The sequence below is a fragment of the Durio zibethinus genome, chromosome 19 (genome assembly GCF_047325235.1).
Source record: "Durio zibethinus cultivar Kanyao isolate XHJ-2024 chromosome 19, ASM4732523v1, whole genome shotgun sequence".
In the NCBI taxonomy this organism is placed as follows: domain Eukaryota; kingdom Viridiplantae; phylum Streptophyta; class Magnoliopsida; order Malvales; family Malvaceae; genus Durio; species Durio zibethinus.
Genome location: NC_143180.1, coordinates 7,352,149 through 7,364,883, shown reverse-complemented (window position 1 = coordinate 7,364,883; position 12,735 = coordinate 7,352,149). Strand labels below are relative to the sequence as shown.

The 12,735-nt window shown below is 33.3% G+C and overlaps 2 pseudogenes; both read left to right on the top strand.

The window, feature by feature from the left end:
* The first annotated feature begins 4,130 nt into the window (after positions 1–4,130).
* Positions 4,131–6,120, top strand: LOC149513410 (ABC transporter C family member 9 pseudogene; annotated as a pseudogene).
* Positions 6,121–8,241: 2,121 nt separating this feature from the next.
* On the top strand, positions 8,242–11,995 carry LOC111309553 (putative ABC transporter C family member 15; annotated as a pseudogene).
* The last annotated feature ends 740 nt before the right edge of the window (positions 11,996–12,735 follow it).

Below are 12,735 nucleotides of genomic sequence, written 5' to 3'. Positions count from 1 at the left end.
GACATGTTATTTTAACTTTTTTGACGTGATATTTTTGTTTATGTGACTGTTAACTTTGCTGACTTGTAAAATTTACGTAGTTAAAGATGATGGCGTGACAAATTTTTTAACACGTTATCATTTTTCTACGCCAATTTTTTTTAAATTATACTGTTCTTATCTATAGTTAGGTTAAATGGTGGAGTTAGTTCTTTTACTTTAATATGCTTTTAAACTTGATTTCTATACATTAATTAATTATCGAATTTAAAATTTGACCTAAATTAATAAATAAAAAACATAAATTCTTATTTCAACCGTGACATATTTTTCATATTTAGATAATTTTTTTGGATATTTGAATTATTAATTGAACTTAATTTGATAAATTATGTTAATCTCAAATTAAATTATAAACCTAACATAATTATATCTTTTATTTATTTATTTATTTTTGTTAATTTCTATTTTTAATATTTTGAAATATAAAAAATAGATAATAATAAAATTTTTTAAAATGATAGAAATGTAAAAGTTAGATTAAAAAGCTCATAATTAATAAACCAAGATATACAATCAACAATAAAAGCAATTGTAAACATTCTATATTTTTTGAAAATTTTTTCAATATTAAATGAGTTTTGATTTTTATCTCGATATTGGATTCTAAAATCGTTTTTGGATAAATTGTGTTTAATTATGAAATTAGATTTTAAGCCTAAACTTAAAGGTGTAAAAGTATTTTATTTATTATTTATTGTTTAGTTAGTGAAAGTAAAAAAGTTAAAGTGTAAAAAAAAAACAAAAAAATGAAAATTGAAAAAATAAGGAAAATATGAAAATTGTTTTGGAAAGATTGACTTGGAAAAATTTTAAGAATTCGATAGTAATCAATTTTTGGGTATTGATGATTTTTAAGATAAATTTTTTCTATAAATGTTGAATTTTTTAATCACTAGTTTTTAGAAATCTCATTGAAATATGAGTTCATTGAATAAAATTTGTAAAAAAAAGTAAAAGGAAAACAAGGATGAAAGAGGAGATAAAAGAAAAATAACAAAAATAAAATTTTTTTGTTTTGTTTTTATAACAAGTTGAAACGGTATCATTTAAGAAGATAGGTCTGATACAACTTACATGTTAACTCATATATTGATTTTGTTTATGACTCAACTTATTTGTATTGAAAAGTTTTTTTTTTTTTTTTTTAGTTTTATTTTATTTATTTTAGGTCAAATCTTATATTTGATTAAAATATGAGTTCATTGAATAAAACTTGTAAAGAAAAGTAAAAGGAAAACAAGGATGAGAGAGGAGAAAAAAAAATTAAAAAAATAATTTTTTTGTTTTTGTTTTTATAACAAGTTGAAATGGTATCATTTTAAAAAATAGGTCTAATGCAACTCGCGTGTTAACCGATGTATTGACTTTGTTTATGACTCAACCTATTTGCATTGAAAATTTTTTTATCTTTTATTTTGTTTTATTTTATTTATTTTAGATCAAATATTAAATTCAATAATTAATTAATGTACAAAGATCAAATTTAAATACATATTAAGGTAGAATGATTAATTCTACCATTTAACCAAAATATAAAAATAAGTTATATAATTTGAGAAAAACTGGCGTGGAAAAATGATGATGTATGAAAAAATTTTGTTACATCGTCATCTTTGACTATATGGATTTTATACGTTTGTAAAGTCAAACGTCGCGTAAACAAAAATGCTACGTTAGAAAAGTTAAAATATTATATCATTAATTTAGATAAAAAAAGTTTAAATCATTATTAATTTGATTAAATTTGATAATTAAATAAAGTATAAAGATCTAATTCAAACACATGAAAATAAAATGATTAATTCTACCATTTAATTAAAGTACATATATCTGTTACATAATTTAACCAATTATTACTTTACACTATATTTTACTTTAAAATTTATTTATTTATATTAATTATTAAAAAATAAAAACTTCACTTGAAATAGTTAAAGATATTGACATATTATATAGTGCTACATGCACATGCAGAAAGAAATAATATATTGAAGGTGAAATAATTCAGAAACTTAATTGGTACACTGCAGGACAATTTGGGCAGACTAATTTGAGTCAAAATAAACTGATATAAACTTAGAAGCCACCTAACGTTGTTGGGAAGTTGGTTCGGTGATTTGATTTGAAAGCCAGAGTGACTTATAAAGAGAAGGGTGAGGCACGTTTGGACGTTTGGACGTTTAAGTTAATAAAAAGCAAGAGATGAGAAGCGTATAAAGAAAAAAAAAAGTAAAAATAGAAAGTGCAAATAATAAGAAAGTAAAAGATTCCGAATAAATTTAGATATAAAATAATTATTTTTATTTTATAAAAATTTAAAAAATTAATAAAAATATATAATTCAATTTTATTTGAATATTTTTAGTTTTTTTATTTTTCAATCTAAAATTTAATCTGAATCTAACAATAATATTTAGTATTTAAATAAATTTAATCGAATAAAAAAACGATTAAAACAAAACCAAATATTATAAATTTAAATTAATTTTTAATTTTTTTTGATTTTTTAAAACTTAATCAATTGGCTTATCCGACATTAATTAACTATTAGCATAGTTGAGGTGTTCGCCCACATTATGATCAACGTTCTAAAATGTCAACTGAACCTTCAAAGTATGATTAAGATTGACAAGCAAGTGATTTCCGAGGGATTCTCAAGTCTCCATGAAAATAATTAAGTCTAGAATTGAGTAATTCCAATCTTATCCCAGCAATATGTGGTGGGGGGGCGTGGTTGGATTTTAAAGTTGAGATGCTCTCTCTGCGCCTTTAAAACTTCTTTGTTAGAGAATACCCCATCTCCATCATCGAGTTTCCTAGATGCTTCTCTTACTTGCTTTCTACGGTATAAAATCACTAGAAAACAGCAGCACCAGCTCACCGAACCAGCCAAAGAACCATTATCAACAAACTATAACGTCATATCCCACCTTCATTACAGGAAAAAAACACACATTTATAATTAAAATTTCCTGTTGTTGACTTTGCAGGTTTATTCTTGTGCTCCACGAATATTTAATTTAATCATCTGCTGTTTCCACTATAAGTGCCGCTCTCAGACTAAAGAATTCATTTCTCATAAACAAAGCTGAAGGGACGCTAACCATGGTTTTGCAAGACGTGTTCACATCATTGACTGCAACAAGTACGTCTGTTTAATCTCAGTTTTCCTTCAACTCTCCTTCTCCTTAGATAATTGCAGGGAGATGCAGCACAAGACATGCATGCATGCACATGCATTCTAATGGAAGATCAAAACTTTGTCTTGATTTGCATCTATTAATCATTGGCCTTACTCAAACTTAGTTGTCCGTAGTTATGATGGTTGAATCGAACCAAGCACATGAACTAGGCCCGATACTGCACCATGGTGTTCGTGCTTTTATTATTGTTATTATTATTTTTATTTTTATTGAAATTGGAACAAAGAGTTCAACACTCTCTTACATTGCTGTACACGGCTGTTCCTTGACGTTCGTTACCTCAGTTCCTAAATTTCTTTAATTTCTTCGTAGGATTACTGATATACCTAAAGGATAATAGCCCTGTCTTGTTGGACTTGGTTCGCTTCATATTTTTTGCAAAAGCATACTTTTGTTTTGCCTTCTTGATTCCAAAAAAAAAAAAAAATAAAAAAAAATCAGGCTCTATTTTCTATTAATGCGTGACAGACTTGAAGTTTCGTCAATTCCTAGTGACATGGATGCAGCTAAAATCACCTTGTTTCTGGGAAGCGGTCAACATAATTATGCAACCTGGCTTCCTTGGAGTCACATTGCTCCATTTTGTTCAAAAAAATGTTTGCAAACACAGAAGGAAGGTTGCAGATCAAGTGGCGAAAAATTACCCCATTGGTGCAAAACTCAGCCTTTCTTACAGAGCTAGTGTGGTTTGCTCCATTTTATTGCTAAGCATTCATTTCCTAAAGCTACTGATCTGCTAAATAGTATGACTGACAGTCATTGCAACTCACCATTTCAAGCTTACTCATCAGAGATCATGGCAGTGATGTCATGGGCAGTAACATTGATTGTAGTATGCAAGATTCCCAAAGAAAGGCACATTAGATTTCCTTGGATTCTAAGAACATGGCATTGATTGTAGTATGCAAGATTCCCAAAGAAAGGCACATTAGATTTCCTTGGATTCTAAGAACATGGTGGGTTTGCAGTTTCTTGTTGTCCATAATCTGCATAGTTCTTAATACCTACATAAAAACTGCAGAACATGGCAATCTAAGATGCTAGATTATGCAAACTTCATTGGTCTCCTTGCGTCATTTCTCTTACTGGTTATATCGATAGAAGGGAAGACAAGTTTAGTCTTGATTGACTAAAATAACATTGCTGAGCCACCTCTCAGTAGAAAAATTGATAAACGTTGAAAACAAAGAAGGAAATCTCCACATGGAACAGCAACTGTTCAACTCATTACCTTTTGTTGGCTCAATCCATTGTTCTCTTTGGGGCCCAAGGAACCCCTAGAGCAGGATGACATCCCAGATGTTGTTGTTAAGGACTCTGCTGAATTTGCCTCCTTTGCCTTTGATCAGATTCTAAAACAAATTAGGGAGAAAGAGGGTTCGACAAACCCATCTATAGACAAAGCAATATTTCTGTTCATCAGGAAAAAAGCAGCAATTAACGCATTGTGTGCAGTGATAAATGCAGGAGCATCATATGTTGGTCCATATCTGATTGATGACTTTGTGAACTTCCTAGCTGAGAAGAAAACAAGGAAATTAGAGAGTGGATACCTTCTTGCACTGGCCTTTCTAAGTGCCAAGATGGTTGAGACAATAGCAGAAAGGCAATGGATCTTTGGGCCACGTCAGTTAGGCCTTCGGCTCAGAGCTGCTCTAATATCTCATATATACAAGAAGGGGCTAGTTTTGTCCAGTCTGTCTCGGCAAAGCCACACTAGTGGAGAGCTCATCAACTATATGAGCGTAGATATCCAAAGAATCACAGACTTCATCTGGTACTTAAATATTATATGGATGTTGCCTATACAAATTTCCTTAGCAATCTACATTTTGCGCACAAGTCTAGGTTTGGGGTCTTTAGCTACATTGGCTTCAACTCTAATAGTCATGGCTTGCAACTTGCCGATAAAAAGAATCCAGAGAAAGTTTCAATCTAAGATCATGGATACGAAAGATAAGAGGGTGAAAGCCAATTCAGAAGTTCATAGAAACATGAAGACTATAAAACTTCAAGCATGGGACCGTCAGTTCCTCCACAAGCTAGAGAGCTTGAGGAAGGTAGACCACAAATGGCTATGGGAATCACAAAGATTGCAAGCAATTTCAACTTCCATTTTCCGAGGATCACCAACGCTTATCTCTGTGGTGACTTTTGGGGCTTGTATGCTAATGGGGATTCAACTCACAGCTGGCAGAGTCTTGTCTGCACTAGCTACTTTCAGAATGTTGCAAGATCCTATATTCAGTTTACCTGATCTGCTCTCAGTCATAGCACAGAGTAAAGTTTCAGGAGATAGAGTTGCTTTCTACCTCCAGGAAGAGGAAATAGAGCAGGATGCCATTAAGTATGTTCCCAAAGAACAAACAGAATTTGAAGTAGAAATTGACAATGGAAAATTCAGCTGGGACCCTGATCCAAGCAATCCCACCCTTGACGGGGTGCAACTAAAAGTGAAGAGGGGTATGAAGGTGGCAATATGTGGAAATGTAGGGTCAGGCAAGTCTAGCTTGCTTTCATGCATTCTTGGAGAAATACAGAAGTTGTCTGGTACCATAAAGATTAGTGGTTCAAAGGCTTATGTTCCTCAGTTGCTATGGATATTGTCAGGGAATATCAGGGAGAACATTTATTTGGCAATCGTTATGATAAGAACAAATATGACAGAACAATTAAAGCATGTGCTTTGACAAAGGATTTTGAGCTATTTTCTTGTGGTGATTTAACTTAGATTGGAGAAGGAGGGATTAATATGAGTGGCGGACAAAAGCAAAGGATACAAATTGCCCTTGCAGTCTACCAGGATGCTGATATATATCTACACCCTTTTAGTGCCATGGATGCTTATACAGGCACAGCTCTTTCAGGTAAATAATGCACACTTACTTGTGTTAGGTCCAACAGCCCTAATCTGATCAAACTAACGAAAATGAAATCAAATAATCAATCAATCACACAAGAAATAATAATTTAACATGATTCGATCCAATCGACTTGAGAAACAAGATCCACTAGTTGTATAGAAATACAAACAAACATCAAATCAATCTCACTCAACAATTAATACCCATAGATCCTCTCAATCTCTTCTAGTCCTACGGAATATTCTCAACCAAAACAAACACAAACTCATGTGCACCATTTCAATACAAATAAACACATACCCAGATGTACCCATATATCATACCTATATGGATTCTCTCAGTCTCCTCTAGTCTACTCACAAACAAATATACACACTCATAAAACGTAAATTTTTAGTAGTTTGGGTGTCTACCCAAAAAATCTTACAACTTCTTACATCTTTTTCTCATAACAAACTTTATAGAGACTTCACCTATTTATAACCATATAAACTTGCTTATTAAGAATCCCTTTCCTCTTAGAATTCTTTATCTACAAGTCTTCTTGTCCATTAAGCAATATTTGATAAATCTTAAACAGATCTCTTATGAAATTTGAGTCATTATTTCTAATAATATCTACCTTGACTCAAATTCTATCAAATCATTTGTCTTTATGTTAGATATGCTTGGCTCTACTTGTAATGAAAGTCTGACAATCATATTCTCTTATGTATCTTCAAGCTTCATGCAAATTGATTTTCAAAACACGAGCTCGAACTTCGTCATTGAGTCGAGCTCCTTTAGACTTGTCTCTTCTCATGTCTCGAACCTTCAGTTCTGATACCACTTGTTAGGCCAAAATGTCTTAATCTGATTACACTAGCGAAAGTAAAATCAAATAATCAGTCAATTACACAAGAACAACAATTTAATGTGATTTGGTTTGACCGACCTACTTTGGCGGATGAGAAACAAGATCCAATAGTTGTAGAGAATTACAAACATACATCAAATTTATGTGAACCCTCTCAGTCTCCTTTAGTCTACTTACAAACAAATATACATACTCATAAGACGTAAATCTTCAATAATCTTATGAGGTATCTGCCCATAAAATCTTATAACTCTCTTGCATCTTTTTCTCGTACCAAACTCTATACAAACTTTTTCTATTTATAACTATACAAAAGAAGCCTTGGAAAAGAAGTTTACTGGTCCTATTGACCACTGTGAAAGGTGGAGTCCTGATTCCAATAATACTCTTGGCACAGTCATCATTCCAAGTATTACAGATAGCAAGCAACTATTGGATGGCATGGGCTTCTCCTCCTACAAATGAAACAGATACTACGCTGGGGATGAACTTTATATTACTTGTTTATTCACTACTTACTGTTGAAAGTTTACTCTGTGTCTTGGTGCGAGCCATGCTAGTGGCAGTAACAGGACTCTGGACGGCACAAAAGCTCTTCATTAACATGCTGCACAGTGTACTCCATGCTCCAGTGGCATTTTTTGATTCAACCCTAGCTGGAAGAATCTTAAATTGGGCGAGTTGCACATTGAGCTAAAACAATTTTCTCTGATTTCATTTAAAGATAATAGGGGCAGCTAAATGTTTGTAAATTAGTACTTGCACTTGCACTTGTACTAAAGGTTAAACTCGAACTTCTATGGTATTGGAGCTCAATAGCCACAGATCATTTATATATGATTTCATAACAAAGACTCATGGTCTTAAGTCGTTTTATTTCCAGGCATCTACTGATCAAAGTGTTCTAGACTTGGAAATGGCAATCAAATTAGGACGGTGTGCTTCCTCAATAATAAAGATTCTTGGGACCATCGCGGTGACGTCAAACATAGCATGGCAAGTGTTTGTCATCTTCATTCCAGTAACCGCAATCTGCATATGGTACCAAGTAAGTGACAGTCCAGATTTCTCACTAATCTATCTAGAGACGATTACATAGGTATACCGCGTAGAGAGAACTCCAAGTTAGAGTTAGTGTTCCCTTTAAATATTGAAAAGACAGTTTCTGTATATATACTTGTAATATTTTACATAAATCCAAATTAATTTCAGAGAAATCAGAAAATGGTAAAGCAAATGACAATTGACAAGTTTGCATGCAAAGAATCAACTCTTGCTAACTGCCATGAAAAGAATAGCTTTACCAATTCATTTTTATGCATAATTGTTCCAGCAATATTACATGCAAACAGCAGAACTGGCCCGCTTAGCAGGTATACAAAGACCTCCTATCCTCCACCACTTTGCCGAATCACTAGCTGGCACAGCAACAATCCGCGCATTTGATCATGAAAACCGTTTCATTGATGCAAACCTTGGCCTCATTGACAACCATTCGAGGCCCTGGTTTCATAACATCTCAGCATTGGAATGGCTTTCATTCAGACTAAATCTACTGTCCATTTTTGTATTTGCCTTCTCATTGGTTGTGCTGGTGATGCTCCCTGAAGGAATGATTAATCCAAGTGAGTATGATGTATTCTATTACCTGTTTTCTTTCTTAGAAAATTGATGTTAGTACATAGAATAGATACCCACGCATATTAATGTAGATCTATTTCCCAAATATGTTGTTTGCGGGCTCCTTCATACTTAAGTATTAACAAGAATTGCATCTTCTATGAAAAAAACCAAGAGGTAGAAGAAAAATTTATCAAGGACCACTAATCCAAAAATAATTTTTTTCGACAGGCATTGCAGGACTGGCAGTTACATATGGAATAAATTTGAATGTATTGCAACCTTAAGGAATACAAAACATATGCAAACCCGCACTTAACTTGCTAGATATTATTTGTTTTGATATGAAAATTTTACGATTTTATCTCGATGTGAGATTAGAGTGTTACAAACTCTCCTGTTAAAGCTTGACGTCCACCAAATTATACCAAATGTTAAGCAAGCCTAACACAAAACATACACAGATCACATAATTACACTAGACGTTAGGATTTTAAAGATGACTATCATAGTATAGCACTTAGTTCTTGTCTGATTGATGACCGCTTTGATACCATTTGTAGAGACTCACATCCAATCTAGGAAGTATTATTTGCTTTGACTGGAAGGTCTCACAGTAACTATTTTAATATTATTTGTGAAGACTCGCACTCAATCTGAGAGGTATTATTCGTTTTGACCAAAAAGTCTAACGGTTTTGTCCCACAAAATGTCTCATAAATTTAGGTTTAAGCCTTTATATATATATCATAGTAGATCTTCAAATTAACGTTACAAACTCTCTCTTTAAAACTTGACATTCTCATCAACACAAGGCATACACAAATCACATATCACCATGTAGCACTTAGCTCCCGTAAGAGTCTAGTTTGATACCATTTATGAAGACCCACACTCAATCTAGGAGGTATTATTTGCTTTGATCAAAAGGTCTTACGGTGACTGCTCTGCTATCATTTGTGAAGATCCACACCTAATTTGAGAGATGTTGTCCGCTTTGACTAAAAGTCTCATAGTTTTGTCTCAGAAAATGCACCTTACAGATTTAGGTTTAAGTGTCTACATATATATATATATATATCATAGTAGATCCTCAAAGTAGCGTTATAAACTCTCTCGTAAAACTTGACATCCTCATCAACGTAAGGCACACACAAATCACATATCACCTTATAGAACTTAGCACATGCAAGAGTCTAGTTTGATACCATTTGCGGAGACTCGTATCCAATTTAAAATATATTATTTGCTTTGATTGAAAGGTCTCATTGTGATCGCTTTAATATCATTTGTGAAGATTTGCGTCCAACCTGAAAGGTATTATCCGCTTTAACCAAAATGTCTCACAATTTTTTCTCATAAAACGTGCCTAACAGATTTAGGTTTAAGCCTCTACATATATATTATAGTAGATCCTCAAAGTATTTCGATGTAAGATTGGAGCGTTACAAACTCTCTTGTTAAAACTTGATATCCTCATCAACATAAGGCACACACAAATCACATATCACCATGTAACACTTAGCTTCTGCAGGAGTCTAGCACTTAGATTTCGTTTGATTGGTGACCACATTTGATATTATTTGTAAAGACTCACACTTAACCTCTGAAGTATTATTTACTTTGATTTAAAAGTCTTACAGTTTTATTTCACAAAAAGTATCTTATAAATTTGAGATTAAATCTCAACTTATATATTAAACAGATTTTTAGAATATCTACGGGATTGAGGTGTTGTTTACAATGCAGAAAACAAGATGAGAACAATGGAATGAATTCTTCAGAACTCAAAACTTGGCGAGCGAATCAGCACTCGAGATGGAAGAGTGCAGGCCACCTAACAGCTGGCCAGAAGTAGGAACAATTTGCTTTAGAAAATTGCAGGTATGACCAACATGACGTTAAACATAATAAATTTGCCTAAAAAATGTTAACTGGTTCAATCAAATTTTCAACCATGCTGTTCTAAGCTTTTTGATAATGAACTTACATTTACTGGCAATGCCACTGCAAGTTCCTTCTGCTCACCATCCAAAATCTATTGTAAAGTTCAAGATGCATAAACTCAATTTGTTTGTCTTGCAGATCCCGTATGCTGAGCATCTTCCATGTATCCTAAAAAATATTAGCTGCACATTTCCTGGAATAACGAAAATTGGTGTTGTGGGAAGGACAGGAAGTAGGAAAACAACACTTATACAGGCCATTTTCAGGATTGTTGAGCCCAGAGAAGGGAGCATCATAATTGTCATGACTTAAGATCAAGACTTAGCATCATTCCGCAGGACCCACAATGTTTTAGGGAACTGTTCGAGGGAACCTTGACCCTCTCATGCAATATTCGGACAATGAATTATGGAAGGTAATTAATCTTCACAGAACATATCCTTAAAGTGAATCGTGGAACTAAATATTTCTCACCCAGAACGCAACTTCAATTGAGAGGAAAACGATAGAAAATACACATTAGAATGACATTCTTCCAAAATTTTCACAAGATGTTAGAAAAGTGGCACATAGCTACTAGTCTTAGCTACTATATATCCTCGGTTGTGGTTTCTTTGCAATACAAAACTCCTTAGTTGATATCATAATCATGGACTTAACCATACCCCAATGTTTCAGGTTCTCAATAAATGCCAACTCGATGAACAGGTGCGTGCAAAGGAAGAAAAGTTGGATGCAACAGGTCAGGTTCATAAACTTGGGCAATAATACATAGACTGAATGTATTTTGCTGCCAATGAAAGCTACTAATAATTAGAATGTCTTGAGCAGTGATTGAAAATGGGGAAAACTGGAGCTTGGGACAAAGGCAGTTATTCTGTCTTGGAAGGGCATTGCTAAAGAAAAGCTGCATTCTTGTGCTGGATGAAGCAACAGCACCGGTTGATTCTGCAACTGATAAGAGTGATACAGAAGATCATTAGTCAAGAGTTCAAAGATCGAACAGTCGTGACAATAGCTCAGAATCCACACTGTTATAGACAGCGATCTTGTCTTAGTTCTAAGTGATGGTAAGCATAGATGAAAAAAACATTTGTGTGCTTACAAAGACAAGATATAAACACTGTACAATTGTTAGAAAACAAATTGAATAATTTTTTTTTGTTAACAGGAAGAGTTGCTGAGTTTGACCAGCCTGCAAAGCTACTAGAAAGAAAGGATTCATTCTTCTCTAAGCTTATAAGGGAAAACTCCATGAGATCGAAGACCGTTAACAGCTTAGCAAATCTACATGATTAGATCCTGCTTTTGGGAATCATGATAAAACATTTGAAACAGAATGACGCAATGGAGATGATATCTATAGTAGCAACACCAGGAAGTAGATAATCCTATAAAGATATTTGAATGATCATTCGGAAGAATAAAGGACACTCCCCTGATTAAAGTAGTATCTAACTATCTCAAGGTGCCATAGGTACTGATTTAATCAAACAGTACTTGTATTGCAATGTTTGGAGTTAAAATTTGTAATAATATGCACTTAGATCAAAATCCTGTGATTATTCTCATACAACTAATTTTGGAGGATCATTGCCTGAAAATCTTATTATTTCAGGCATTGCTTTTCCTCTAAAAATGGAGATCATTAAGAAAGCAGAATGCATAACTTGAATCAATTTTTATTAAAATGAAACCTTTGAAACTTTAATTAAAACATAAGTGTTTTTTCTGTATCATCTAAGATTTATTTTATCGAAAGCGGAGCGTAGGTCAGTTGGTTCATGTAGTCACCTCTAAAAGGTGGCATCTAGCAGATCTGAAGTTCCAATCTAAGCACTTGCAATCCCTTCCCTTATTAGCAGGCTTCAACATCCTATGTAGCAAAGAAGATTTATTTTATTTTCTATTATTGACAATCACAAAAGCTTTGGTGTAGTAATTGGAGCAACTGGTTTATTGTGTGAAAATCAAGGCTTAGAATCAAGCAAAAATATTTACCACTACCACTTTTTTTTTTTCATGTCAATAGACTGCCTTTGCAACATCCAAATCAGTTCTTCTGTTAGTGTGTTAGTGGTTGAAGCATGTTAGTGTGTTAGTGGTTGAAGCAACTAAGTATGGCATTTCTGCTGGAACTTTCTGACAGCAGATTAGTCTAGGTAAAATGATGGGTCTGTGCATGGTGACCCATGCTGTTAGG